The following is a 24,882-nucleotide window of genomic DNA, read 5'->3' on the forward strand; positions in this document are numbered from 1 at the left end:
ATATTCAATAAATAACAGGTACTACCATTATATTTCTACATTACGTTTTTTTATTCTTTTCTAAGAACAATAAAAGGTTAAATTAATCATTTTGATATACTATTATATAAACTCCTTTTTAAATATTATAATCATTTCGTCAAAGTAGTAAAGATCACATCTACATTGAAACAACACAACTTTTCGTCATACATGTAAGAAAGAATGGACTACCAAAAAATTAAGACTTTCAGTGAACTTCTCAAACCAGAGAACAAGGAGAACATGACACAAGGGAAAATCAGAGCATCACTACAAAGCATGAATCCCAGCTGCGTATTTGAAATCTGATTTCACAAACCAAAAACGAGATGACAAACAACAAACTCTAAGACCAAGTAAATTAAATAAACATCATTGATGTTTCTTAAATAATTATCAATTCCATGGTTGTCTTAGCCAACCACCCTGTTTCTCTTTTGGAAATGTGGTCTGACTTGGGGACAACTCTACAAACCAAATATGCATCGAAATGTTGATCGGTTTAAGTAGTTCCTGACTTATAGGCATAGCAAAATTGATCAGCAGCAGCAAAGCGAAGTGTATGAGCTACATATGACACGAACATCCATATACCTTGCTAATTTAAAGTATAAATAGTTAATTTAATTGATACTCCAATACATGTAAATATCTATACATACCGAGTGCTAATAAATGTCAGAACAAAGCGTATCAACCAATTGGAACAACTGTTACAGTAAAAAAATCTAGCTAATCAATTTACACCACATGGATTACTCTTGACAAATGAATTGGATTATGTTGAGACACAAACAAAGTGAGAAAACATAGTCAAAGAGAGTGCTATATTTAGAGCACGAAAAGGACACCAGTCTGGAAAAGACAAAGTTGTCACACAATCAATATGTGGAAAGAGAAAATAATTTTGTTAACAGATCCTAGCTTAAAGAGCTCATAAAGGTGTCTATAGATGACATTATTTGGGGAACCTGTAAAACATGATTCTTGACTTTAAAAACCATTTAAGTAACGACAAGGTTCTCATATCGAGTCCAAGGCTCTAGCCCGAGATCCATCCGTTAGTCAAGACCGCAACAAGATCATTTACAAAGACAGGGCACTAGAACTCGTCATGAAAGAAATCTAAGGCCTCCCCCTTAGCAAGGCCACCATCCATCCACTGGACAACCAAAATATATAATTCTTATAGTATATTTGACATCTAAGATATCTTTAGCTCCCAACCATGCAAAACATGCAAATGGGTAGCAGGTGGAGTAGGGATATTTTTCAGAAAAACCCAGAAAATGAAGGGGCAACCATACCAAGACAAGCCATATTTTGAACTGTATGTTCAAAAAAAGTTAAGTAGTAGGAGGGGACATCATATCAATAGAAGCAGAATCAATATAGCATGTAAAAGACAAAAATGTTAATACAATCACATGTTTACCCATCCAAATAGAAAGAGGAGGAAGCTAGATAACCAGGAAAAATAGTTTGTGGTCCATAGATTATACTGCTTCCCAAGATTGCACAGATTAGGATCAATTACAGTTCAACTCCATTTCAAAATGTAAAATTATACTTTTTCTAATCAAAATTTTAAAATTTATACGTACACGAAAATTCTCCATTTACACCTTATCCTTCCGTAGGGTTTGGACAGAGACTTCAAAAAAAAAAAAAAAATACATAAATTTTTTATTTTGCCCCTCATTTAACATTTCAATGGATATTTTTTATAATATATGGACAGACAAGTCAAGAATTTCTAAGCAAATAACATTGAAAGGGATGTTGGAATAGTTTCATTTAGGCCATTATTTTCAGGAGTGAAGAACCTCAGTTTGGAATGGAGTCGACAATGGTAAGTGGAATAGGCTTCTCAAAGTTGTTCTTAGAGTAATCTACACAGAAAGCTTTTGGGGTGGGGGCAGGGGCAACTCACTGTGGAGCTGGTCCGTGTGTAAGTGTAGATTGTTTAGGACTGTAAGATTAGGAAAATTGTGCATGTAGCAAGAACCTGAGAGGGTGTTTGGCTAAGCTTTTCTAGAATATCTTATAAGATATAGGAGCTTATAAGATGTTGGATATTATAATAAAAATGAGCTCATAAAATATTTGGATAAAATAAGATATTGAAACTTATAAGATGTGAAAACATCTTACGATTATATGTTAGGGTGTTTGGCATAATAAGGTCTTTTATTGATAACATGACTAAAATGGGCATGATACTATTAGAATCAAATAAATTGTTATTTCTTGACATTTTTTGCTTTAAAAGATTTTAAAACGCTTTTATAAATAGTATATTGATTTAGTTCCAAATAAAATTTTTGTAGATAATCTTTTTATAATAAACAAAATAACAAATTATTATCTAAACTTTTGAAAAAAATAATATATATGTATATTCATGCTAGTCGAAGATTAATATAGATATACAATTTATATTTTCTTTGTTAATGCAATGATTATTTCTAATCGCATAATAATGCCTTGGATTTATATTTTTCAGTAAATATAATATCAAATACCAATATTATTTTTATTTAACTATAATAAATATATTATTAAATAATTGAGTGTTTTCTCTTTTTTAATGTTAGAAAAATTAAATAGTATTTTTTAATTCTAGAGAGAGAAAGAGTGGGTGTGTGTGTATGTGAGGGATAGAGTGTGTGAGTGTATAAATGTGGATATTTTTGTCTTATGATATGTTAATTTTATATAACTTATAAGATCTTATAAAAAAAAATTAAGAAAGTTAAACTTTTTTTTAAAGAGGTTATAAGATCCAAAATATCTTATTTTGAGATTTTATAAGTTTTTTAAATAAAAAATTGTCAAATACGTTATTGAAGCTTATAAGCTCTCTAACATCTTATAAGATGTTTTAGGAGCTTATAAGCTTAGTGAAACACCCTCTAAGTCTAACTTGAATAGTTGCGAAAATGAAGACAAACTTGCACTAGTACTACTCGATGTCAAAGGATATGTTGTTGTAAGAAAGGTCAAGTATTGTAAGATTGACTATACTTTGGATATTTTCTAGCTGAACAGTGTCATTGAAAAAGTTGTGAGATAGATCGAGATCTTCAAGCCTTTCTAGTGTGAACAAATTCAGGAATAGAATCTTTCGATTGATTACTGCTCAAATCTATCACAACCATTTTGGAGAAAAGTAAAGTTGGAAATTCATTGGCTGTGCAGTTAGCTGGTTGTAGTTAAGTACAAGTACTTGCAGGAAGAAATAGCATTTTTAGTCTCATAAGTTAGGCTCATGTCACTTTTGGTCTCATTCATTACGCATTAGCATTTTTAGTCCCATAACTTACAAAAATTGCACTTTTGGTCCTCGGATACTTTTTCATCTATAATTTAATGATGTAGGTCACATGTCTAGCACGTTACCACTAAGTACTTTTGGTTGGAGGAAAATTTGGTAATTTTTTTTCAATAGTAGCATATGAGTGCTTCCTTGGCCTACTTAATTCACTTGTAGAAGACATGATTATTCTGTTGCTTCTGCTTAGCTTCAACTCATAGAAATATGAGAAGTATAGGATTCAAATTTTGTGAGAAAAGAAAGAAATTAATATGTTTTTTGCCCTAATTTTCTTAAAGATTTATTGTTTCTCCCAGATGTAGTAATATTTTTCTCCAAAAATGGTCCCAAGCTGGGAAACAAATCAATTTTCTCTCAAACTAAAAATACTTAACGATCACATGTTAGGCACGTGCTCTACACCTTTAAATTGTAGACAAAAAAGTGGATGAGGACTTAAAGTGCTAATTTTTGTAAGTTACGAGACTAAAAGTGCTAATCTCAAATGAATGGGACCAAAAGTGAAACAGACCTAACTTATGAGATCAAAAGCGTTATTTTCCCTTTCTGCAGTGAAGGAAGATCAAAGAGAGACTGGGGGATGCTCCCACTGAGGGAATTCAAACTGAGGCCTGTCTATTGAAGTTTCTAAAACATATAAAATGATAGGATAAAACCAATGAAGGAGCTAAGTGATAAATCCACATGTATTAGTTCAGTTAGGTCAGACATTGTGGATGGAATCCATGGAATTACATAAGTTTCAAATATGCATAACATGTTTACTTATATTTAGGTTGGAGATCCAAACATTTTGTTAGAATTATCGCATCAATTAGATTTGTCATTTCTATAATTTTCATCAATAGACTGAATGCAATATTTTTAATTTGCAATCAATTTAATACCATCTAATATTATTGAAGTTTGCATCCGTACAAACTATCAATTGTTGAATTATACACAATATTATTATTAAATAACAATTTAATAATTAATAATTCACATAAGTATAAATTCACATATACGACATTAAAATTTCCCCATAAGAAACTTCCCACAAACAACTCAAATGCATTAATTTCAATGTGAAATAAATTTACTTTGTCATATTATTTTGGGATAATTACACAATCATTCCTTGAGGTTTAGTTTAATTACATGTAAATTTTTTATAGTTTGAAAAATTACATATACTACACTTGACATTTATTGTTACCTAACAGAGAGATCCTCGTTAGTCAAAATTTACTAAATTTGCTGATATTTACAAAAAGTTGAATAAAACTCAAATTTAACCCCTATTGACTTATTAATGATTTATTGCAAGTCAAACAAATATTTTCCTGACAAAACTATCCTTATATATCTTTACATGTTAATGAATGTGAGGAGGTATATATTCACACCTATAAGGGTAGTTTGGTTGGAAAAGATTTGTTTGATTTGTAATAAGTCAGTATTAAGTCAATAGGGTTTATATATGTATTTTTATTTAACTTTTTTACTAATATCAACAAATTCGATAAATTTTGACCTATAAATAAATCTATTTATTAGAAAAAAAGAAACATCATAAAACCTAAATTAATTTTTCAAATTACATAAAATTTATACTTAATTACACCAAACCTTAGGAAAAATAATTACCCCTACTTTTTGTTGTTTTCAAGTAGCACACTTTGATGTAGATTTTACATCTTATAGTAATTTAATATTACTAATAAGTCCCATATCACATGGCAATGGCATGTGTTATAGTAGCCTAACTCTTGTCCTACACCCTCTTGCCATTGATGTGCCAACTATTAATTAAGTTGGACAATTAGGACAGATTTAACTCTTTTCTTTAATATAATTAAATGAATTCGATCTTTCGTCAAAACTTGTTGAGATACTTTTTAACTTGATCACTGTAGTTTCGTCAATACATTAATAAAATAAGTTCAATTTTCACAGGATCAAATATCATAAGTCGGCTACCACTACTTTACGGTACACCCATATTCCAGGCTCAACACCCATAATGTGCTAGTCTAGTGGTTAGAACCGATGTTTCATAAACAGGTTTGAAATTATGGGTTGAAATTGCACCAGATGTATGGGTATTTGTCTCACTTTATGTGAATTATTATCACTTAAAAAAAATATTCAATGCTGAGGGTTCACCTTCTAGTACTTTACAAACTTCTTAATTAAATTGTCATAAATCTTTTTCTTCCATTTGTACATTTGTTGAAAGGAAACTTGAAATTACCGAAAAGCCCACATAGTAATTAATCAATAATTTTTTTTTAGAAAAAAGAAGAAAAGAAATAGCATCCAATCTCCAAAACCTTTTTCTCTCTCTTCCTCAAAAGCCCAAGTCTAGACACATTAATATTAATAAATGCAACCTTAAACTGTTTGAGGACCAAAATTGAATTGGTGACTGTATTTGAGGACCATAAATGCATTTATCCTTATATACATATAACTTATATTATATTTTTAAAATATGTATTATTTAAAGATATTGGTAGTTTGCTCATTTAGGGGCAAAAAATACTTACACAGTCCCACTTTTAATGCGTGAGATACAATTCTAAAGGAGGAAAATGTGCACCTTTTTAAATTTTACAGGAGATTATATATGATTTTTTTTTAATCATAGGGACTTATCCGAATATATTGAGTATCACAGGGTTAATATGAATTTTACGCTTTTAATTTTGATTATAATGAGAGATATTTTCCATGTCAATACATATTATGCATGGATGCTGGTAAGAATTTAAGTTATATTTATACACTCATCATTGTATAATGTATTTAAATAATATAATAATTTGATGAGACTTTTTCATATACACAAGAACAAAATAGGATTTGTGAGTTTTTTAAATTTTTAAAAAATAATAATTCTTATTCTTGAGCTAGAAAAACTTTCAATTTTCAAGCACGTAATAGTTTGATTTAATTTTCAACTGTCACAACAATTTTTTTTAATATACACTTGACGTGTCACATTCTATTTGTGTACATAAATAAAGTAAAATATATAAATCAGTACATTACATTAACAAAAAAAAATTAATTTATCAATTAATATAAATTTTGAAAAGTTGAATAAGTTAAATTATTTTATCATGAAGAGTATTTTTGACTTCACAAAAAAATTGTGTGTGGTATTATTAGCCGCCGTTTGTGAGTATGGACAGATTTGGCATTGATAAATAATTTTAGTTTGGACCGATGGACTGAAAGCCCATTAATAATTGGGCCCGATGCAGAAGATAAAGCCCAAGCCTCCCAACCGGACCCTATTCATTTATCCACCCATTTTTCCTTTTTGGTTTCGCCCGATACATTAGACGAGTCATTTTTAGTTGGCCATTAACTAAGAAAGAGGGAAGAAACTCTTCAGAAAATTAGAGCGAAACCGGCATGAATCTATCGATGAACAAATGGTGAACAAAGTTTCTGCTTTTTAGTCGCTCGGGGAACTAAATTTTCAGTTGAAAGAGAAACTGCTAAAAAGAGACTATTTAAGAAAAAAGAGCCTGAAAAAAATATCTAAAGGAACAAGTAGAAAAGAAACCGAGAAGGGATACCATAAACCCTCTGGGGTCGGATCAAGCAGTCGCGATAGAAGCTATTAGAGAGGACCTGCTATCTCATGAGCCGAGGTAGATAACGTGGGGAAACAAATCTCTATGCTAGGAAAGTAGATCGATGAACTCAAGAGGCGGGGAGAAATAGTATCTCATCACCAAAATTCTCCATTCTGCAATAAAAATTTGACAGAAGTAGTAAATTCGCACTTCAGAATGCCCGACCTTCCTAAATACGATGGAACCAAAGATCCACAGGAGCATGTGACAACATTTGATTTGGTAATGAATTTATACGGGCAATCTGGCCCCATTAACGCTAAAGTATTCGTTACTACTTTGACAGGGAAAGCTCAGGAATGGTTCACTAGTCTAACCCTCGGTAGCATAAAGTCACAAGAACAACTAGTGCAAAAAATCACTTTCCACTTGGCAAGCGAAGCAGAAGCGATCCGCTACTCATCTTTTTACCATAAGACAAAAGGAAAATGAAACTTTAAAAAGTTTCATTGGGCAATTTAATAATGAAACACTGGAAGTACAAGACCTACGGATAGACATGATGATTAGTATTCTCATCCATGGGCTAAAGAAAGGAGTATTCGCATCTGCACTAGCAAGAGACCTACCTACAGACGTGGAACAACTGATGGTCTAATACGATACCCTAGACTAAGGCCGGGAGATGATAGACGGAAGGACCATACCCGTATGGACTCGATAGCCTAAATGTTCACATGGTAATTTACTTAGTCTCTCGTGTCATAAACCATTGCTAGACGGCCACCCATTTACGGGCTCTTTTGATTAAGAGTTAATAAAAAATTATTGATTAAATTGGATTTAATTAATAATAGTGTTAGACACTAACCCTAATCTAGCTGCAAGGTGAACCTAAAAAGTCATACACAAATTACCGGAAAGGAACAAGGAATTAATTTAAAATTAATTGCACAAGTAATTAGATTAATTATGAAGAGAGATCCATTGGATGGAAAAACATGTTTAGAGGGAGTCCTTTAGGAGGACTTGTTGAAAGATGTCTTTCAAGGGGACGTGTTTAGAGGAAGTCCTTGAGAGGACTTATTAGAGGATGTCTTCTAGAAAGACATATTTAGAGGGGGTCCGTCAGAAGGACTTGTTGAAGGATGTCCTTTAGGGGAACATGTTTAGAGAGAATCCTTCAGGAGGACTTACTGGAGGATTCTTTGAACGCGAAAGGGATGCTCTTCTTCATGCATAGTATTTCTTGAGGTTGTGTATGTTCCAAGGACATGAGGTGATGCGCCCTTCAAGGTCCTCTAACTCATACGCTCCTCGTTCAATTACTCCCATAACTTCAAAGGGTCCTTCCCAAGTGTGGTTTAATTTTTCCACTAGGTTCAAGGTGTCCACCCTTCTTAATACTAGATCTTCGAGTTGGAAACTTCTTATTTTTACTCTTCTATTATGGGCATTAATCATGGTATTCTTGTATATTTGAATGCGAATGAAAGCTTTCTCTTTGAATTCTTTAATAAGATCCAGATTTTCTTTTAACAACTCAGTATTGTTTTATTCAAAGAAATGTTAAATCCTATGAGAGGGTACCCCAAATTCTGCAGGGATGATCGCCTCAGTTCTATAAACCATTCCCGCAGACCTTCGGGGGGTCGTGTGATATGCCCATAGGACACTAGATAACTCTTCTATCCAATTTTCACCAATATGTTCTAATCTTCTCTTGATTCCTTAAACGAGGATTCAGTTAGTGATCTCCACTTGACCATTGGACTGGGGTTGTGCTACTGATATGAATTTTTGTCGAATGTGTAGTCCTTTACACCAATCTTGTATTTTGTGAACTTGGAACTGTCGGCCATTGTCTTAGATTATCTCTCACGGCAATCCAAAATGGCAGATAATATTCTTCCATATAAATTTCTAAGGGCATGTGGCCCGGATTCTACCCATTTAGTGAAGTAGTCGATAGCTATTAGCAGAAATTTTCTTTGCTAGGGGGAAGGCCCTACGATATCTATCCCCATTGTGCGAAGGGACATGGTGACAACATAGTTATGAGGGGTTCCGCAGGTTGATGTATGTGGGAGGAGTTCTTCTGACACTTCTCACATTTGCTCACCAGTTGTCGTATGTCTTGTTTCATGGAAGGCTAGAAGTATCCCGCCCGTAATGCTTTATTAGCGAGGATCCATGTTCTTGCATGCGCTCCACATCAACCACTGTGTATTTCTTTAATAGTATGTATTCCTTCTTGCTACGACAAATACCGGAGTAGAGGGTGTGTCAAAGATTTCATGTAGAAGACCCTCCTTGTAGCAGGAAAAGAGAAGCTCGGGCCCTGAGTCTTGCTGCTTCCCACCTATTATCTGGAAGGAATCCATCTTCAAGCCATTGAATAATAGGTGTCCTCCAATCTCCTGCAAAGGATATTTCTTGAATATTAGTTGGAGCTCTGGTTTTGGGAAGATATTGTATGTTAATGTGCCTCGTCTGACAATCTTCTAAAGCACTAGTCAACTTGGAAAGGCAATCTTCTTTGACATTTTCTTCCGTTGGGAACAATCTGAAAACTTTCAAATCCTATTTTTAACTCCGCTATCTATTGTAGATAATCATTTTTTCTTCCTTAGCTTCATATGAGCCCTCTACTTGTTTGACTATTAGTTGTGAATCTGAATAAGCTATTAAGTGCCTAACTCCTACTTCATGCGCCATTATGAGACTTGTTACAAGTGCTTCGTATTTGAACTCATTGTTGGAGGCATTAAACTCGAACTTAATGGAAAATTCTAAATTCTCTCCTTGACGTGAAGTGTGACTATGTCTGCACCATTACCCTGAATTGTGGATGACCCATCTATATGAAATAGCCATTTTTTAGCTTGGGGAGCGTCTTCTTCAAACGTTCCTACTGTCTTAGAGTCAAAGTCGGCTGAAGCCTGGGCCTTGATGGTAGTTTGGGGTGGGTAACAGATATCATACTCACTTAATTCTACCACCTATTTTACAAGTTTCCTGATGTACTTGGCTTACCCAGTGTTTGCTTTAGAGGCAGATTGGTTTTTGCTCCAATGGGATGCGAGAGAAAATAGGGTCAGAGTCTTCTAATAGTGATGACGTGTGCGAGGGCTATTTTTTCGATAAGGGTGTATCGTCCTTCCACTCCATTGAGTACTTTACTGATGTAATAAATCGGCATTTATTTCCCATTATCTTGGTGAATAAGGATAGAGCTGATAGCTTGGGGGTGGCTGATACGTACACATAAAGAGTATCCCCTGGAGATGGTTTCACCAGTAAAGGGGGTCCCGCTAAATATCTTTTAAGCTCTTCAAAGGCTTGTAGACCCACATTGTCCTACTCAAAATTCTTTGCCTTCCATAGGACTTTGAAAAAGGGTTAACTTTTCTCTACCGACTTGGTGATAAAACGAATGAGTGCCGCCACTCTCCCAGTTAGTCTTTGGACTTCATTAGTGTTGGAGGGGGCCTTCATGTCCAGAATAGCTTTGATCTTGAGGGAGTTAATCTCGATCCCTCATTGGGTGACCATAAATCTGAGGAAGCGTCCCCCTTTTACTCCAAAGGTGCATTTTTCAGGAATGAGCTTTAGTCGATAGTTCCTCAAAACAGAGAATGTTTCTTCTAAGTACACAACTTGGTCTTTGGTCTCTTTACTTTTTACTAGCATGTTGTCCAAGTACACTTCGACGTTCCTTCCAATTTGTGGATGAAATATTTTATCTACCAAACGTTGGAGGTGGCTCCAGCATTCTTTAGATTAAATGGCATGGCCACATAACGAACTGTTCCCGCGGAAGCGATGAAATTGACTCTTTTAAGATCTTGTGTGGCCAACATTATTTGGTGATATCCTTTAAATGCATCCATCACGCTTAACAATCCACATCCTAATGTGAAATCCACCAATTGATCAATTCGAGTTAAAGGATAAAAATTCTTAGGGCACGTCTTGTTGAGGTCCCTGAAGTCAATGCACATTCTCCATTTCCCCCCTAGTTTGGGTACTAATACGATATTGGATAGCCATTTGAGAAATTGTATTTTTTTTATGTGTCCTGTCGCCAATAATTTGTCAACTTCAATTTGGATTATTCTATTTTTTCAGGCCTAAAGTACCAGCTTTTTTATTTCACCAGCTTGATGTTGGTATATATATTGAGATGGTGACTTATGATGTTAAGATTGATCCCTTCTAAGTCTTGGGGGGTCCATCAAAGATGTCTACACTACGATGCAAGCATTGAATTATTTCTTCATGTATTACATCCTCAATCTGAGAATCGATTCGTGTAAATTTTTTGGGATCTCCAGGTACAAGTTTAACATTCATTAATTCCTCAGCAGACTGAACCTTGGGGGACACCCCTCGTTTTCTTTATCTTCTACAATCCTCTTCTCACGTTTGCTTGGGGGAGCATCCTTAGGCATCTCATCCTTGTTCCTTTTTTTCCCTTTGTGTACAGCTTCAACATAACATTAGCAGGATTGAAGGGGATCTCCTTATACTTATCCTACACCTCCAAGTGTAGGGGATTTGATTTTCATATGATAAGTGGAAATTACAGTTAGAAAAGCGTTGAGGGTGGGTCTCCCCAAAATGATGTTGTAGGCTGAGGGGGTATCTACTACTAAAAATTTCAACAGGCACATCTTTCAAGAGGTGCCAGCACCTACAGTCAATGGGAGTGACACCATCCCTCCCGGGTGGACTACCTCTCCCGCAAAACAGTACACGGAGGTGCTCATTTTTTCTAGGGGGTGTCCCCCAACTGCATCTGATCATATGCTATTCCGAACAATATGTCTGCAGAACTTCCCGAATCTAAGATGTGTTCTACTTCATAGTTGGCTAATAATGCCGTGATGACCAGAGCATTGTTATGAAAGCTTTTGGGACCCGACCGTTCTGCCTTTTTGAACTGGATGAGGGGGTGTCCTCCATCATTTCTACATTCCATATCTATTTTATAGTTATGCCATGTGCCACTTTGACTTGAGCTTTTCTAACATGATGGGAGTCACCTCCACTTGGACCCCCTGCAATCATTTGAATAACTCCTTTATGGGTTGTTAGCCTTGGTCTTATCCCCAAATGCACTTCTATGCTCTTCGTTTGGTGAAGACTCAGGATTGGAAATCTTCACTTCTTTCCTTTTATCTATTTCTTGCTTTACGATAGGACCCTGTTCCTCGAGCTTTCTCTCAATAGACGTACTCCTACAAATCTCCATCTTGGATAAGCCTTTCAATCTCGTTCTTCAAATGATAGCAGTCTTCAATAGTGTGACCGTAATCATTATGGAAACGACAAAATTTATTTGATTTTAGGACATTGGGGTTCGCTCTCCATGACTTGGGGCGAGCTAGTAGGTCTTTTCCTTCGAATGTCATATGGGCTTGAGTGATAGGTACCATTAAGGGGGTATATACTGCATTAACCCTTTAGAAGAGTGCCTTCTTATCCCGAAAATCAATTTGGGGCTTATTAGAGGGGGGCCTCCTCCAGTATTTTTTTTCATTTTTCTCCACGACTCTCCTTTTGGCAGCCTAAGCGTCCTCCATGTTGATATATTTCGTCGCACGAGAAGAAGTCCCCATCCAAGAGTCCTTCTGAGAAAGCACTGGCGTTTACCTCTTGCCTCCAACGCTGCAGCATTGAACCTCTGCAAGTACTCCTTCAATAGTTCGTTGTCATTTTGACGTACAACGAAAAGGTTGTGCTCCGTCTTTTGAAGCTTCCGACTGCTACCAAATTGTTGGAAAAATAAATTCTTGGATATTTGCTATCGTTTCCGCAAGCAACTGATTCAACCATTGATGTGCGGCCTTGGCAAAGGTGGTGACAAAAACACAATATTTGATTGTATCGGTATACCTATGTAGAAGAGCCGCATTCTCAAAATGTGAGAGATGTTCTTGAGGATCAGTCGTCCCATCATATTTAGCGATAGCCAGGGTACGATAATTCACAAGAGGTTCATCTACCATCATTGCATCCGTGAAGGGGACACCCTGTTGTTCATCTTCAGGGACCCCTGCAATCTGGTGTTAGACGTCTTGAAGACTCTTCTGAGGCATTTCAGTTGGTCTCGCCATTTCCAGGGGACCTCCTAGGGCACCGCTGGAAGGAGCCCCTATTTCTCAATCAGTGGGGTTATGGGTACGGGAACGTCTCCTTCAGCTAGACCTCCTTCTACTCCTTCTTCAGGGATGCTTGCTTCCATTGCGGGGTTGAGCGGGTAGGAACAAGCACTGCCATTTGCTCACAAATTGCTACTGTGACCACCTGCTGAATTGCAGCTATTCACTTGAGTGTGTCCGAAGAGGTGCTTCGTCTTGGAGGATCAAGCATAGGATCCACCACCTTAGGGGGTGGCATTGGCGCAGTAAGGCTAGAGCATATCCTCCACCAATCGGAGTCAAAGAGGTTCTTGCAACGACCTGCAAGGGCTAATTGTTGCCAGGTGTCTCCATGGCATTTTGCTTGTTTGCAAGGTTGCTAGGGGTTTCTATGTAACTTACGTCTTTAACTCAAGTTTTCCATAGACGACACCACTTGATGCATGCGATTTTAGCATGGGATGCCACGAGCTTGGACCTTAATAATGGACTTAGCCTGGTAAGCAAAAGATCTTGAAAAAACGGAACCTGCAAAACAACACGTTAGCACTCTGATGCCCAAGTTAGTCTCAAATTTAGGAATAAATAATTGTAAAATAAATTGTAAGGAGAAATTGAGATACAAGTAACAAATTCTTGAGAAAATTATGGTCAAGTTGATAGCTACAGCAAGAGCAGAAAGCAATTTTCCAAATTTTGGAAGGTGCCCCCATTGGGGAACTATACCTGCATTTATAGAGGGGTATCCTCCTTTGTTGGGACTCTATATATTACCTGTATTTCCGGAAAAGGGGTTAAGGTATCAATGGATAAGGCATGATTTGATCTTATCTCTTGTAGATCAGTACACAACAACACGTGTTTGCTTGGGGGAGGCCTCCTTTCACGTGAGGACTCCTATTCTGTAGGTAGTCCTTCTAGGTCAAGAAGTCCTGAGTCTTGGGTGCGCCTCCCTTCTCCTAGGTTGTATTAACTAGGCCTTGAAGGAAGACGTGTGGTCTGGAAATCGTTTTTACTAGGCCCCCTCTTGGGCCGAGTCTGGGAATCTTTTGGTGGCTTACTTTCCTTATGGGCTGATAGGCTTGGTTTGGGCTTCATAACCTCTTTTAGGCCAAGTGCTCTAAGGCCGCAGACAGCAATATCGTAAAGTAGCTTTTTAATTTTATTCCTATAAAATAATTATTTTTTACAATATCAATCTTTCATTAACATATTTCTTCTCTTTTTTTTTTGTTTCAATTTCGGTAATTTTGAGTATTTTAGTAAAATACAAAAATTAGTGGTGGGTCATACAATTAATTTTTCCTCTCGTATGAGAGTTCTTTTAGGTTTTTATTTTTTATGTTGGACTCTTTCTACAATGTTCCTGCCCTCGAAAGTTCTCACTGTTAACACTCATACGTCTAATAATTTCTCATAATTTTGGTTTTGTGGGCTGTTAATTTTTCTCGTCTATCTTCTATAATCTAGAATTGATTTTTGCTCCCACGTTCTCTCCTCCTTTTTCCCTTTCTCAAGTTTAGTTTTTTCTTTTCTCTTTTGTTTCCTACTCTGCTACTAATCTAGTCCTCTCTGGTGATTGCCAAAATATGTATATTTTAACTAGCAAGTGCACTAGCTATTAATTAGTATATAAATATCGATTTTATGAGAATTTGAATGAAATAATTACCAAAACTATGACCAAATTGGGACTATTTGAATAATCGAGAATCAATGGATGGATTATAACTATGAAAAATAACTATTAACTAAAATAAATCAAATAAATGTGTTGGAGGAGATTTGATAATGAGCAAAATGCTAAGGCTATAGATACACCTATTTGATCCAATGAATGCAAAATTTAATAGATTAATCTAACAAGCAAATGTTTTCATATACTGAGAGTTTTCTCAATTTAATTTGATATACTCTCTTGAGCTATACCAAATCTATTATTATCAAGGAAATAGTGGATCTCTCCAATCTAAAATTCATGACAATAATGCATTAAAATTTGGGAAAAACCTACAGAACCACATGAATCATGTCTATGTGTGTCAATATATCATTCAATTCACACTACAAATTAGCCTATCCATTATGTTGAATCCCCTTCCAGTTCATCAATGTGATTAATTCAATCTAAGAGATGGACAGACTCTCAAATCATAAGAACAAGCACAATAATTTGCAGATACATGAAAACAAAGCAGTTGATTAATCTGATAAAAATACTTAGAACATTGTCTCAATTTGGCTTCCCAAAAGCCTTAGCAAAAATTAAATTAGTTCATCCTATCTATAACACAAAGGAGAAAAATATCGAATAACTCATGGAGTCAAAAGTTGGGCATAAACGATCTGTCACTCAGGCGCCGAATCTCGCTCCTCCACTCGTCTTCTTCCTCATATTTTTCAGAATTCTCTAGCAAAAAAGTTCTTTTCTCTTGCCCCTTTCTTCCATTTATGCTAGTTTATCAATATGATAGGAGGGACAAGGAATCTGCCTTCAATTAACCCTTCTTTTCTTTCCTTTTTAGTTCTATTTCTACCAAAAATAGTTTATCAATATACTACTAATAACAATATTCTCTTTTGCATACTTTAGTTTTTAGTTAAGGCTATTCATTAGATGAAAACTTTAAAAGTAAAAAAGGTGAAATGCGAGTATTATGTAAATATATATATATATATATATACATGTGGTGAAATGCGAGTTGTTGTAACTTTCGATGGAGGATTGGGCTTGGGAAATAATTTAGTTGTATTGTATTTGTTCAATCTCGCGATGAATTATCTTTTGGTCGTGTATTGTTTATATTTGTTCAGTATGGTGTTTGTATTTCTTGCAATTTTAGCTTGTATTTTTGTTTGATTTCGTGCAGTATGGTCGTTGTGAGGATGGTATGCGACGGTGTTGTGTTGGTTGGCTATTTGTTTGGTGGATCTCATTGGCAAAGTTTGTCTCCTGCATTGTACTTTTTGGTATCCGTTTTTCACTTTGTGTGGTGACTCTTGTGTTTGGTGGTGGTTGTTAGACCAGACTACACTGGCCAGTGGCTATGCATCCATTTATTGGTAGATCAACAAATCCATGTTGGTTCATAGTTGATTTTTGGTGAACTAGTTTCCTACATGTTTTCTGTGCTTGATTTTCTTAGGGATGCTACTTAATTGCTTCTGATTGGCAGTTTACCATCGGGGTTGCTAAGATATTTAGCATTTATAGCTATATTGCGAAGTAAATTGTATCTATCTGAAATTCCATAGTAGTGTTGTATATTGTTTTCGATTAATACTTGTTATAAATCATTCTTTTCTTTATTTTAGTATCAATTATTTTGATGTTGACGAAAAGGACAAATGGTATTTGGTATTCTGTTGTGTTATAATTGGGATCATGGAGCTAGTTCCCCTGGATCGAGTCAGTTCCATACTAACAGTAAAGCTTTGATACCGGTGTTGAAAATCATCAAAATTCAAAGAATTATGCTGTATGGAACATGAATATGAATTCTCATATCTATCCAAAATATGTTGTTAGTTTTAAGAGGACTTTTGATGTTGAAGGTAGTAGTTTGCCCTTGCATTTAAAATTCTCTTATCTTAGTATATGCTGAAATCTTCTTCTAATTAAGTTACTTAATGGGGTAATAGTTTGCCCTTGTATTTAACACTCAAGGAAACTTGACCGAAACGTAGGTCTAAACCCATGCATTTTTGTGATAAATTTTCTAAACGTAATAATAACTACAAGTTAGTATGAAGGAAAACAAACATTATTTAACAAAACCATGTAAAAAAAATTAAATTTTGAACGTTCTCAAAATTCCACGAAACTTGACCTAAAAGTAGGTCTAAACCTATGGATTTTTAAGGTAAATATTCTAAACGTAATAATAACTACAAATCACTATGAAAGGGAAACAAATTTTCTTTAATAAAATCGTGTAAAATAGCTAAATTTTGAACGTTTTCAACATTCCACAAGACTTGAACCAAACATAGGTCTAAACCCATGCATTTGTATGGTAAATTTTCTAAGCATAATAATAACTATAAGTTAGTATAAAAGGGAAAACAAACATTCTTTAATTACCCTTATCGCTGCAGAATTAACTGAAATTCTGTAGTTTGCTTGTTCTGTTTGCTCCATACAATTCTACTATAGCAAAAAATTATAAAATGGTATGTTTTCTTACACTGACTTCTCTAGATGTAGAGGCAGAGGCAGAGGCAATTGTGCAATTAAAAAATAATTTTTGCTACCCGCAAGACACAAAATACAATAGCTGATACTACTTCATGTCAAGTACGTGGTGTTATAGTTTGTTGTTTCAGTAAGATGGCTATTAGTTAATTTATTTGGTTATAGCAAATAGTTTCTGTCTAGAAAGTGGTTGTTGCAAGCTGCTACATGCTCTGTGAGTTGCTTTAGCTACCTATATAATCCATTATGATTTAGTATTCCCTTTTGTTTCTTAACATCTTAATTTGTTCTTTGAGCTTTGCTCCTTGGCCATGTAGATTATATATTAGATTGCTTCACTTGACTTGATCACTAGTTTTGCTACGCATTGCACTCATTCATTGATTGCCTCAAAGGCAAACTGATCATTGACATTCTTGAAAATCTTTGCATGTTAGACTAGTTAGGAATTTGAGTGAGTTTTATCTATAATTTTCTGGAAGTTTTCCCTTTGCCTTTCCTATTCAGACTTATAATCATACATGCTAAGCCTGTGACTATTTTTTTGGCTTTCTTTGTATGGTTTATCTGTTGTAACTGTCTTATTCAAGTCAATTTGGATTGTTTGGATATGGTTGACTGTTTTTGGATATCAATTTGTAGTTGGCTTAATCACATTTGCCCCTTCTTGTTGCTTTTTTTTTTTTCTTCTTTTACAGCTTTAACTATGAGATAGGCATCTTGGAAGAATCATGGTCTCCAAGGGTCCAAGTCTAAACTTGACCATGAATCGCAAGCTAGATGACAGAAGGTCAGGATGTTTGTGTCATCTGTTCTTCTGAATTATTGTTAACTTTTTGTAATTTTAGAGTCCAAACATTTACCGATAATAGCTTTAAAATGAAGAGAGATGTGAATTGCAGAACTTCTATTGATTACAAACCCTGTATTACCCATTTATAGGATTTTATGCTTCTTCCTAACGACACCTACGAAGATTCTAACATCAAACACAACTATAAATATGAATATTTTATACTCATATATGGTGCCAATTTACACACATCTTAGTACTATTAGTTGTGATTCTCTGTTGGATTCAATGAGATATGAATTCATTTTCTTGGATCAACTAGCAGCTGGTTGAGAAGTAAAGTTGAAGTATAGCAACTGAATGTCTTGATACCACAATTAAGAAAATTGGCACTCAATATTTCCAAGGAAGTGAAGAAATTTTGGACAAAAATAGAGAAGCTAGCAACTCATTTTGAAATGGCTTTATAATGTTACTGTCATAACCACCTTTTGCGACTAAGTTACCCACGATCATGGTTGATTCCAATTTTGTATAAGCACAATTAGAACTTGATGAGAAAAAGAAAAAAGCATTTGATAAGCAGTTTGAGTTCCATTATCGTGATAACAGTTTGACTATCTGCTGGGTGAAGTTATAATGAGATTTAAGGAGGTTCTGCTAACTGCATAAGATGAAGCGAACAGATTCATATTATTTGTTGTTTCTATTTTGGAAAAAGAAGTTTGTATTTGCCTCCATATATATATATATGAAAATAATGATACCCCCAACTCTCTTCTTCTAGGTACTCATCAATGCTGGCCGAGAACCTTGTGAATTTACCCACCCTTTGAAAATCATCTAACTTGTGCACTATGCAAGAGCAACCCACTATTCATCAGAAAGGAAGTGACAATAGCGATGAAAAAACATCTGAATCAAACAGTGGTAAGTGGTTAATTTTGCATATTTAGTTTATTGTGCTATTCTTGTACATTTGTGTGGTACCTAGTTAAATTGATAATGCTAGGATCCCAGTCAAAGGTGTATGTGAAAGATGAAGACTATGATTTGCAGCCTGGAGATGAATTAGTAAGTTTTATGCTCCTACCTATAATTAGCTTTCTTAAAATGCGCATGCTTCAAGTACTAGATTCTGTAGTACTATGGGAGGTATAGGTCCATGAAAAACTGTGGCAGATTGCGTGCACTTATTTTTCTAGAATTAAACTACCAATTGATTTCTCTATTTGCTATGTTGAATAATTGTACTTTTGACTGGGTGGTAGCTCTTCTCCTTTCCAATCCCCTTCTTGTCATTGAAACTGTTACTGGCAAGATGCTTAGGCTTTCGGACATAGACAAATTTGGGTCAGTTCTCATTGATAATCGTGTGTCTCCAACTGTCAAAGATATTCTTGCAGGGACAATACTGATAACTTGAATATGTGCCACCATTTTTGCAATTTCCACATGCTATCTAGCTACTGTATTGCTTGTAAAATGTGCTTTTATATTGTATGCTCATTGAAAATGTGCTACATCTAAGTGCATAATACTGTTTTATTTTATGAAACTAATTGAACTACTGCACGAGTATCATTAATTACTTGAAAGGCCAATTCAAACATTGCAATGCAAACATAATTGCCAATGTAGCTGTTTTCTATTTCAGGACACTCCAATCCATGCACAAAATATGTAGTCTTCGCATCAGTAGTATAGTAAAACCAAAAAGAGTAGCAGTACTTTGCCATGTTGGCTCAAATTTAGTTCTGTAATATTATTAATTTCTTTCCTATAAACAATGGTGGTAGAGGGGGAAAAAGAAAATACGAGTTGTAACAAAACCTACAAATTCGGAGAGTTCTCCTAATCCCAATTTTGTGTGCCTGCAAAATTCTTTTCATGTCATAGTTGCTTACAATGAGGGGGCCATTTCTCTAACTCTTCTATGATAGGTTGATCATCCCACTCTTTCGTCTCCAAAGGGATCATCATCATCCTTGAAAATAGAAAACTTTGACTGGTTAATATGGATAACTGCATTTTGGTTGAGGGGCCACACTCCAAACTTCAAATAAGCAACATTATCTTGAGCTCTAATAGGCACTCCTCCATCTCCTTGGCTGAAGTTTAAAATTTTTTCAAGCTTGAAACAATGGTAATTTTCTATAGCTAGATTCTCTTGAAACAACGTAATTTCATATAGTTGGGCTCCTCTGTTCTCTCTTGGCCTTCTTAGGTATGAAAAATCAGCAACCATCTCACGCTAGATCCAAGATATAACCATCATATGCATGCGACTGCCATGATTCGTCAAGTCCAAGGACTAATCCTGTACTATCGGAGTAGAGAATTCAAGTCATACTGACCAAGCCTCCAAGATTTCCATATGACGATTCCCTCAAATCAGTTCAATCAGTTAACAACCTTGTCAACTAATCCACTAAAATTGCATAGACATCCCATGTCTGTTTTCGATGAAACATGACACTCATCCAATGAATGCAATACTTAGTGCAAGTCTCTATATGACTCTCGATGCCAGTCTCGGGGTCCTTGACTTGGAACGTTTCAGACCAACCCTCAAAAGTTGGTTTCGTAGCTACCATCCAATGCGTAACGCAACTACATAGGTTATTCAGTTGGTCTGTGGGCATTTGTTGTGGCGTTAAAATGTCGTTTAACTTAAATAGTAAGTACAACAGACACATGGTGCCATAGATGAATGTTTACTACATTCATCAAAATAAGATTACATTCATATAGATTGTTAAATGGTTCCCAGAACCGCCAATCCAATTGGCTTTCTGGTCACCATTTCTAACAATCTCCCACTTGACCTAAAGTCAATCGCCCATATCCATCAGACCTATCTGAGTTAGCAATCTGCGATACCTGCTCGGTCTCACGGGTCTACCATATTTTCTATCGAAATGATGCGGTCCAATGGCATGTCACCTCTTCCTACCATCATTCCAAACTAATGGTGGCGTTTAAGAATATTTCTTGGATCTATGATGAGATCTTGGCCTGTTTGCTTGTGTCGTTGCATAGTTGTTATCCTCTTGGTAACTACTGGCTTGGCCGTGCTAGGCTCTACATTCAATTATTGGATGTGGATTTTCATCCAAAATACTTCATGATCAACTATTAAAGTGACTATACATTTGACTTCCATGGTGAAAACCATTGTGGCATCCCGCTTGAAACCAATCCAAGCCACCGCATCACCATTAGATCTGAATGTACATTCAAATTGAGACTAGTCATCATTCACATATAACTGGAAGCTAGTATCGCCATAGCTTTCCAGAATCAACTCTCCATTGACTTGCATCAAGAACACTTCTTTAATTCTTATTCAAGTACTAAAGAGTAATCTTGACTCCTATGCAGTGCCTTCTCCATACACTTCCGATATCTATTGTTGTGCTCAAAGCACACATAGCATTCGGCCTAGTGCATCGGACCACATACCCATGTTGTCAACGACAAAAAATATAGGGGATGTCAAACATATTTCTAAGCTCTTCATTAGTCCTCAAAACTGAGTCTTGGATGGCTTAACCCTATGATAAGGAAAGGAATTGAATTCATTCATGGAGAATTGCATGAATAATGTTTGTGCTTCAGTATCTCCCAACATCTTCACATCATTCCAAATGAGTAAGACGTTCACACCTAAAACACTAGGAACACAACTAAGCTCCCACTGACCTTCTAACTCATTCTCGACCTGAATCATAGCCTGCATGACCTTGTCTACACGAATATTCCAGATACAGGAAGTTTCAAATCTAGTTTTTACTCCAAGTCGAATCTCATGGCTCCAAGCCATTCATCCAACCCGATATCCTACATCGCTTCTCCTTATGTCTTTGGATAATAATCCAATTGACTGATTAGATTCCGAAACCTGTACCTATTAGGTAACTAAGGTGTTCTAATCATCCCTCAGGAGGCTGGAATATAGTGAGTTAGTGGAAGAATTCGATTATAAATTATATTTGCTACATTTGACTGAGGTGTCTCTCCACTTGATTCCTCAAGGAGCTACTCCTCACGTCAGTTATCCAATGAAATCCTATTTCCTTTAGGATAACAAATAAACCTTTACAAACCTAGTTTGTCTACCACTAGTCCGTTAATGTATATAGAACCATCCCATATACTAAAGTACGTTGTGGAAACAGGCTTGCCATGCCGCATGGGTCAATGTAGTTCAGTGAAAGAACAATCGAACCAAGTCTAATGAGGTTCGACCCTCCCTTATCAGAGACACCGTTCAATTCTGTCACTCCAAAGAAGAACTCTACTGAGTGAGAATTCCATTCTCGTGAGATACTTCAAGAGCCCCCACTACCTCGATCCAATTGGAGAATTTAATTTTGCAACCAGTTTGGTTCTCCACTTCAAGTCTAACTCTCCAAACCTTCCAAAGGCCCTTTAGACTTGTGAACCCCCTTCTGGCTCTATGTATTCAATGACTCATAGATGTCTAATTGGATCTAATTCAATAGACCAATGGCAAACGCACTTTGTCCCACAAAGTGCTTCTCAATCCTCATCTTGCTGAAGAAGGACTAGCAAGCTTGTAGCCTCAACTTGTCTATTTCGAGACTCGTTAAATTCACCAACTTTCTTATCCTAAATAGAGAAGTGTGACCTACCTTCGCATGTCAGATCTATGAGTTTATCTTGATTATCCATTTTACCATTTGTTTTGAGCATTCATAATCCAATTATGAGATAATGTTGAAATAGTTGCGTAAACAACCTAGCAAACAAGAATAACCATTCTTTGTCAGGAGATAAATGGTAGACCAAGGTACTGTATTGGTAGAATTCCTTCCTGATAACCGGGAATATCAAGAAGGGCATTTTAATGTGTCCTATCCTGCATTACTTGCTTTACTGTTTGTAATTTGTGGCAGGAATGCAATAGAAGAAGATTCCAGCAGACTCTACATCTCGCGAATATGATAGCTTATTCCATTGTTGATATAGTTAAATAGAGGATTATTAGAGCTAATCTTATGGACTCTATTAGTACGAGAGACTTGTATAGATTCTGGCGTATTCCTTGGCCTATAGGGGATATGGCTAGTTGATAGGCCTTGTTGTATCTATTCTATTTTTGTTATTAATGCAATTTACCTTCATTAAAAAAAAAGAAGGGCATTTCGTCTATTTTGGGCCGATTTAGACGGGATAAGTTGACTCTTCTCCAGATTAGTGTGTAACCCAGATAAGAAGCAAATAACTCCAATCCCATTCGGCATACCCTTATGGAGCTTTCATCTTCATGGTTAAAGGTGGAGATCTTCTGCAAAGCAAAGCTGAAAGAGACCAATTTCCCAACACGTGAAATGCATTTTCTGTTCAATGTAATGCTGAAATATCATTCTTAATACTTCCACAATTAGCACAAAAGGTAAGGAAAATTGTTCATAAAATTCTCCATAATAGGAATTATATTCCTGTCTAGGGATAAACTTTCCAAGATTCAGTCATGTTAGATTGATGAGGAGCTTAGATGTTTGACATCCCTCATGTCTTTGTTGTAAGCAACATGGAATGTTATTCGGCGCACTGAACCTGATGTTGGTTATGCTTTTTGAGCATAACAATGGATATCGAGTGTGCACCGACGAGGCAACAGACAACTGTTGAAGGGCTATCTTTAAATACCTAAATAAGAAGAAGAGCCCTTGACGCACATTAATGGAGAGTTGATTTTGGATGGCTATAGTGATAGCAGCTTCCAGGATCATATGAAAAATATTTAATCTCAAAAGGAGCGTACATTTGAGATTAATAATAAATATGATAATATTGGAAAGGTTCCAAGTGGAATACCACAAGGAACCTTATCATGGAAAATTGAATGTATAGCAAATTCGAAAAGTTATATTGGAAAATGATTAGGACAAAAACAACGCCCGATTGTTGGGTGCGCTACCTAGCATAGCCGCGCCATTAGTTACTTAGACACCATCATCTGCTTGGAGCGATGATAGAAAGATGTAATGTGCGGTTGGACCGGGGGACATTGGCAATAGACCCATATGACCTAGCCGGTATCGCATATTGCTCATAACTAGTTTAATCTGAAAACATGAGTAATTAGCTTTAAGGTCAAGTGGGAGATTGTTTGAATAGGTGACTAAAAGTCAATTAGATTGGCGGTTTTTGAGGACCATTCAAGCAATCTTTATTTAAGCAATGTTATCCCTACGAATATGGTAAGTACTCGTCTTTGGCACATATATCTATTGTGCTCATCAAATTACGTTATGCACTTCTTTGACCTCACAACCATAGACCACTACAACCCTACAAAAGTTGGACTGCGCCATTGGATGGCGGTCATGAAACCAACTGCCAAGGGTTGGTCTGAAATGTTTCAAGTCAAGGACCTCGAGAATGGGCATCGAATGTCCTATGGAGATTTGCATTAAGAGTTGCATTCATTGATGAGTGTTGTGTTTTATCGATGACAGACATAGATCGATTGACTAGGTGTCGAATCAACTAAACTGACTTGCGGGTATCGTCATATGGAAATCATGGAGGCTTGATTGGTATGACTCGAATCCCCAACTCCGATAGTACAGGATTAGTCCGCAGACTTGAGTAATCACTGCAGTCACGTGCATGCGATGACTGTATCTTGGATTTGTGCGAAAAGTGATCGTATCTCACACATGGTCATCATAAGCCTTGTCTAGCTATAGTCAAAGTATGTAGCAAGGATGGTGAGTTCTAGAAGAGGATCCGTCCCCTATCAAAACGTGACAGGGGTATCTCCTATTTACTTAGAGATGTGT

Source organism: Sesamum indicum, linkage group LG1 (genome assembly GCF_026168435.1).
Source record: "Sesamum indicum cultivar Baizhima isolate 11 linkage group LG1, ASM2616843v1, whole genome shotgun sequence".
Classification (NCBI taxonomy): Eukaryota; Viridiplantae; Streptophyta; class Magnoliopsida; order Lamiales; family Pedaliaceae; genus Sesamum; species Sesamum indicum.